At 38.4% G+C, this 6,000-nt stretch overlaps 1 pseudogene; it reads right to left on the bottom strand.

Annotated features, from left to right (window-relative positions):
• Positions 1-5,532: 5,532 nt before the first annotated feature.
• The window catches only part of LOC149166652 (RNA polymerase II C-terminal domain phosphatase-like 3), a 52,682-nt pseudogene continuing 52,214 nt past the window's right edge, over positions 5,533-6,000 (bottom strand).

Raw genomic sequence — 6,000 nt, 5'->3', positions numbered from 1 at the left:
ACTTAGTGTGTTTTCCTTTGTCCTCATGGGCTTTATCCCACTTTAAGACTATGTCACCCACACTGAACCTATTATTCCCCATAGAATTATTGTCAAACCACCTCTTGATATGGTTTTGATAAAGTGAAAATGTTTCTTTTGCTTTCAACATTTCTTCCTGCAACTTAGGAAGAGTGTCCATCCTACGCTGCACTAATAAGAATGGCTTGCCTTGGGATTCTTTTGAGAGTTGGAGAGTAGGAAAGTATATTTTGGGTGGGAGGATGACTTCTTTTCCATATACTAGGAAGTAAGGGGAGGTTTTCAGAGAGGATTTTGGCATGACTTGGTCAACCCATAAAGAATTTACCAAATCATAGTGTCAGTTTCGTTGCTCAAAGAATATGGTATTTTTGATGATATGGATGAGGTTATTATTCATGGATTTAGAAATACCATTCCCCTAGGGATAGTAATTAGCTGAATATTTCAATACAATCCTATTTTCCAATGCAAAATCATAAAGTCTTAGCGATGAAAAGTACATTGCATTATCAAAAACAAGTGAAGTAGGCATGTTGAACCTAGAAATGATGTTCTGCTGAAGGAAATAATGACTTCCTAATCATTTACTTGTTTGACCGGAACTAATTCTTTCCACTACGTAAAATAATCTCTGGCAATGAGAATGTAACAATGTTTCTTTGATGAACGTGGAAAGATTTTTCCAATAATATCCAAGCCCCACTATTCAAAAGGTTCTTCCACTGCGATAGGTTGCAATGGGGCAGTTGACTTATTGTTCCCGTCGGCACAACTCTGACAAGCTAGACACTTGTGGGCATAAGTGTGAGCATATTTGTATAGTGTAGGCCAATAAAAACCAGCCTGCATGACTTTATGTGTAGTTGTGTTACCCAAAAATTTCCCCTGACGGGTCCGTCACGGAGATCACGCAACACTTTCTCTGAATCGTGCACTTCCAAACACTTGAGTAGCACTCCATTATGGTGCTTTCCCAAAAGCACCCCATGCAAAAAATGGTAATATAATTTTTTGAGTCTAAGTTCTCTCTTTCTTTGTGTGGATAGATGGGAGGGTACAATGTCATGATCAAGGTATTGGTGCACACATGTGTACCAAGAGTTCATGATAGTAGTGGGGAGGCTCGATCAACATTGTATATTTCAATTTCTTCCTCCCATACTGAGAGATCCCCTTCTTCCTTAGCGTCCATTGCTTTTGTTGCTAGTCGACATAGACCATGGCCCTTGATTGTGTGAACTGGTTTGAACTCTAAGTCATATTCCTGTAAACTAGTCATCCAATTCGATCTTCTCTCACCTAGCTCTTGTTGAACGAACAATGATCTGACTGTTGGGTGGGGAACAAAGATAATATAGTTTTTTTCAAGAGATAGGGCCGAAAGTTCTTAACCACCTTGTATGTTGCATAACCCTGCTTGTCAATGGTGGGATAAATGATTTCGAGTCCTTGAAGACTAGCACTCATAAACTATATAGTCTGCTCATTATTTTGATCATCCTTTTGCATGAACACGTCGACAAGAGAAGTGTCAAAAGCAAAGGTGTAGAGCAAAAAATCTCTGCTGAAATATGGGGTGTATAATTTAGGTGCTTCTGAAATATCTTTCTTGATATGGGAAAATGCGTCCCTTTCCCTCTTATCCCATTTGTATATTTCATCCTTCTTCACCATCTCTTGTATCGACTTGACAAGATGAGCATAGTGGGAGATGAACTTACGAAGGAAGTTAATTTTCCCCAGAAAGGACTGCATAGCTTTTTGTTCATTGGGAAGGGAATCTGCGTAATTTATTTGACCCTCTCCGGGTCTACTTTAATCCCACTCTTAGCAATGATGTGGCCCAAGATATTACCCTCGGACACTACAAATATACTCTTCATGGGATTAAGAGATATCCCGTACTTGCCACATCGCTTGAAAATTTTCTTCAAGTGCCATATGGGATCAGATATTTGTTTGAAAAACATCGTGACATCATCAAGATAGACCACTACACTTTGTCCAATCAATCCTTGGAATCCGATGTCCATGGCATGTTGGAATGTAGCACTAGCATTAATCAACCCAAATGACATTTTTTAAAATGTGAAGGTGCCCCACTTTGTGCGGAAAATCATTTCAAGTCTACCAGCCTCTGAGACTAGAACCTGGTTGTATCCTGAATATCCATCCAAGAGAGAAAACATTTCTGACCCGGATATTATTTGCAGTATCTATTCCATAGATGACATGGGGTAGTTATTTGTGTCCAAGCTGTGGTCAAGATTTTTGAAATCAACACATAAGCGAATTTCCCCATACTTCTCTATTACTTGAACTAAATTTGACGCCCAGGTATAATTTTGCACTTTGTATATGATCTGAGCATCCAATAGCTTTCTTAACCCTTTTTGAATGAGAGGCTCAAGCGTCATATGTACTTTTCTCATCTTTTGTTAAAACATCTTAGCCCCTTCTATTATTGGAATCACATGCTAGATAATTTGCGTCTCGTAAGTCTTAAGTTAATAATAAATCCACATGATTACATCTCAGCACTACTTGAACAAGTGGATAAAGGCTTCTCACCACTGTGGTGTACAACAAGTACCAAGTTTAACAAACTACGGATCCTTTTCTATTCCCAAATTGATCTCCTCGTGCGACGACATCGAACTATGGGTTTTAGCATTGACAAGTCCACGAAAGCGTTCTGCAGCTCATACAAATTTTCTAATGACACCACACCTTTTTTCATGAGGTTCCCTTTGCTTGTGCTAGTTGCATCCTGCAATTCCTTTTCATGCTCGTCTTCATCGATCGCTACATCTTTGAAAACATCAACATTCACCATGAAGTACAGTATCTGTTGGTTATCATCAAAAGTGCGTAAATTAGAAATATTATCAAGGACGAATGGCTTATAAATATTTTCTATAGAAAAACCATCCCTTAACGATTTCAACACAACAACAACATTTTCCAATGCATCTACAACTGCATTGCACATTCTAGGAACAAAAATAATGTTAAAAGCTTGGAAATGTGAAATTAAATGCCATACCTCTTGTTGATAGCTTTTAAGATGAGGTGACACATAGTGTATGGTATCATGTACCTGTCACACAACAATTTCTAAGTCACCTACTACTTTTAGGATTGCAACGTTGAGGTCAATGGCTCTTTGCGAGCCCAAGATGAGTGCCTCGTATTCTGTTGTGTTGTTCGTGCACTCAAATTCCAAGCAGCTAGAGATCAAATTTTTTCTCTATCGCAGGTCTATTAAAAAAAAACCAACTCTAGATCCCTCCTACGTTTTGGAACCATCAAAATACAAACTCCACATATCATATGTACAAGGACTATATACTACACTAGTACTATTATTATTACTATTACTAACTGTACAAATATCATTTTCACCAGTTGGACTGGGAAGGAGTTCCAACTGTGTATCTAGTGGGATTGGGGATAGCTAAGCAAGATAACACCCTAGTTGAGTTTCCAGGAAGAAATTTTCGAATATAATTTTGGTGAAATCCACTGGTTCATTTTGTCCATTCAAGGGAGTAACCATATGCTTCATGTATCTCTCCAAGTTTACTCAGATCTGATTGTTTTTTCCCTTGTACAGAAGCCATAAATGTGACCTATCTGTAGCAAAATACCTGTGTAGCTTGCCGGACCAATCTCTGCTCGACAATAACCCATATGCTTCTGGAATGTCCACAATCACTAGGTTGATACATTGGTGGACTCATTCATCGAATGGAAAATAGATAAGAACATCCCTGAGTTCACCAACTATGTGGATGTGAGTCCTGTCTCGCTGAATAATATGTGCAATTTTTTTATACCATTTTGCATTGATTTTTTTTGCGAGAAATAATGGAATTACGTTCACCGATGCACCAGAATCAACTAGGAAATTGTGTACATTGAAGTTGAATATTTTGAACGTTAACATAAATGGAGGGTAGAATGTATTTTCATCCATTGTTGAAGCATTAAGCATTGATTCGAGGGAACCAGGGGACATACCATATCCCTTGTGTGAAGAAGCATCATTACTTAAGGTGGATTGTCCAAGTGTGCGTAAGAGCATGTCTCGTTGAATCACGATCTTTGTTAGTTCAACCATGGATATATTAGTGCGATATTTCTTCATATCTTCAACTAAGTTGTAATCCAAAGTGGGAGAGATTTTCAAAGTGTCTAGGGGTGTGACTCGACTAGTGACTTTTGGATTGGTGGTCTTATCCTTACTACTCACGGAAGTACTTTTTTTGTGGTTGTGTTCCCAGACTTGCTCTGAGAGTTCTGCACTGAGTTGACAGATGGATTGATCTTTCTTAATAAATATTCTTTGAGTTTTTGCTTCATTAATTATTGTTTGATGGTTTGACCTTGTCTTCTCAAATTATACCTGTAGTTCTGCTTCTCGGCCGAGTCATCACTCTGAGGTTGTTTCTCAGTTGTTCTCTTTTGGGATGCAAGTACACAGTTAAACATGTCTACTGCATGCCTGACACTTGGAGTTTCTTTGGTTGCAGTGGTTTCTTCCTTCTCTTCCACAAGTTCGGTCTTCTCATAAAAAATTATTGAGTCAATAATATGTGCAGCTAGAACATTCATGGTGTGGTTCCGCTATGGGCATGTTTTCTCATAATGGTATTCTTGATGATACGAGTAGTATTGATCCATGCCCATACTTTCAATGTTTAGCACAACGTTTGAGCTTTGAGAAGACTTGGCCAATTGGTTGTTGTTGCCATTTGTAGCCCTTTTAAACATGTTGAATCTAGGAGGCTTCCTACTCATGGTGGTCTCTCTTGACATTTGTTTCAGTTCTACCATCTCATTTGACAGAGTCTTGACGGTATGGGTTAGCTCTTGAGATTAAAAGTTTATTTCTCTTTGACCTTGCTTATAGAAGCCTGAGACCTTTTACTTGTTTCTTTAGAGTCTTTTGTTTTTTCTTCATCCACAATGACACCAATTGTGTGCAAGTCCTTTTCAACCGTGATTGCTTCTTCATAATTTTCAGTCATGTTTATTTCGCAGTTTTCTTCACGAACTATGCAATGCTGGTTGGAAAGGTAGAAGTTTAATAGTCGATGGTGATGAGTCATGAGGCTTAGTGTTTGTTGGGAACTTATTCAAAATATCGTTAAAACTTTGATTGAAATCATGTACCTTTTCTTTATGCTCCATATTGATATTACTCAGCGCTTTCAACAACATGGTGGGGTTCTTATCATCAACAAATTTCTCAAGAAAAATTTTCTTAAACCCACTCCAGTTCTCGATGGAATTCAGAGGAAGACTATGATACCACATGGATTCTCTACTATCTAAGGTAAATAGAAAAATTATACATGAAACATCATCATAGTGTACCTCAAGTGTTTGTAGATGTAGGTAGAAGTTGTCCAACTGGTCCTCCACCTTTATTATTTTTTCAGGGTTATACTTTGTTAGAAGTTTTTCTAGATGCCTTGGCATTTTATGTAAAACACCCGATAGTCAAAGTGGTCCCTGCGACATCCAATCCAAATCATGGTCTGTCATGTCTTCGTCATTGTCCTCTTCCTCTTTCTCAAAATCTGTTGGATCTTCTTCCTCCTCTTCACCGCCTAATCTGCAGAACGTATCGTCAGAGAGTACCACGTTAGCACTATCAACACCATTGAAATTTGGAGGATGTTCCATATTTTTTTCATCTTCCTCAGAGTCTGCAAACTCTTCAATGGTGGCGAGAACCAAATCTTCAATTGTTGAAACTACTACCTCAGTGGGAGTCGTTAGGTTCTTCCTCAGAAAATATGAAAGTGTGTGTACTCCAGATATCAATCTGATAGCTTTCACAAACTTGAGACGGATGGGGTAGAATGCCTGGATCTATTTGGATGTGATTTTGTAAGGCTTTGCAGTCCCAGATTGATAAGTACCACCAGTTTAAGGAACATGCGAAGAGGAAGTGTTGGGAATATT

This window comes from Pinus tabuliformis, chromosome 5_1 (genome assembly GCF_031772625.1).
Source record: "Pinus tabuliformis cultivar Carrire ecotype Pingquan chromosome 5_1, CPIR1, whole genome shotgun sequence".
Taxonomy (NCBI): Eukaryota; Viridiplantae; Streptophyta; class Pinopsida; order Pinales; family Pinaceae; genus Pinus; species Pinus tabuliformis.
The sequence above is the reverse complement of the archived record's forward strand: the minus strand, read 5'-3'. Positions and strand labels throughout refer to the sequence as shown.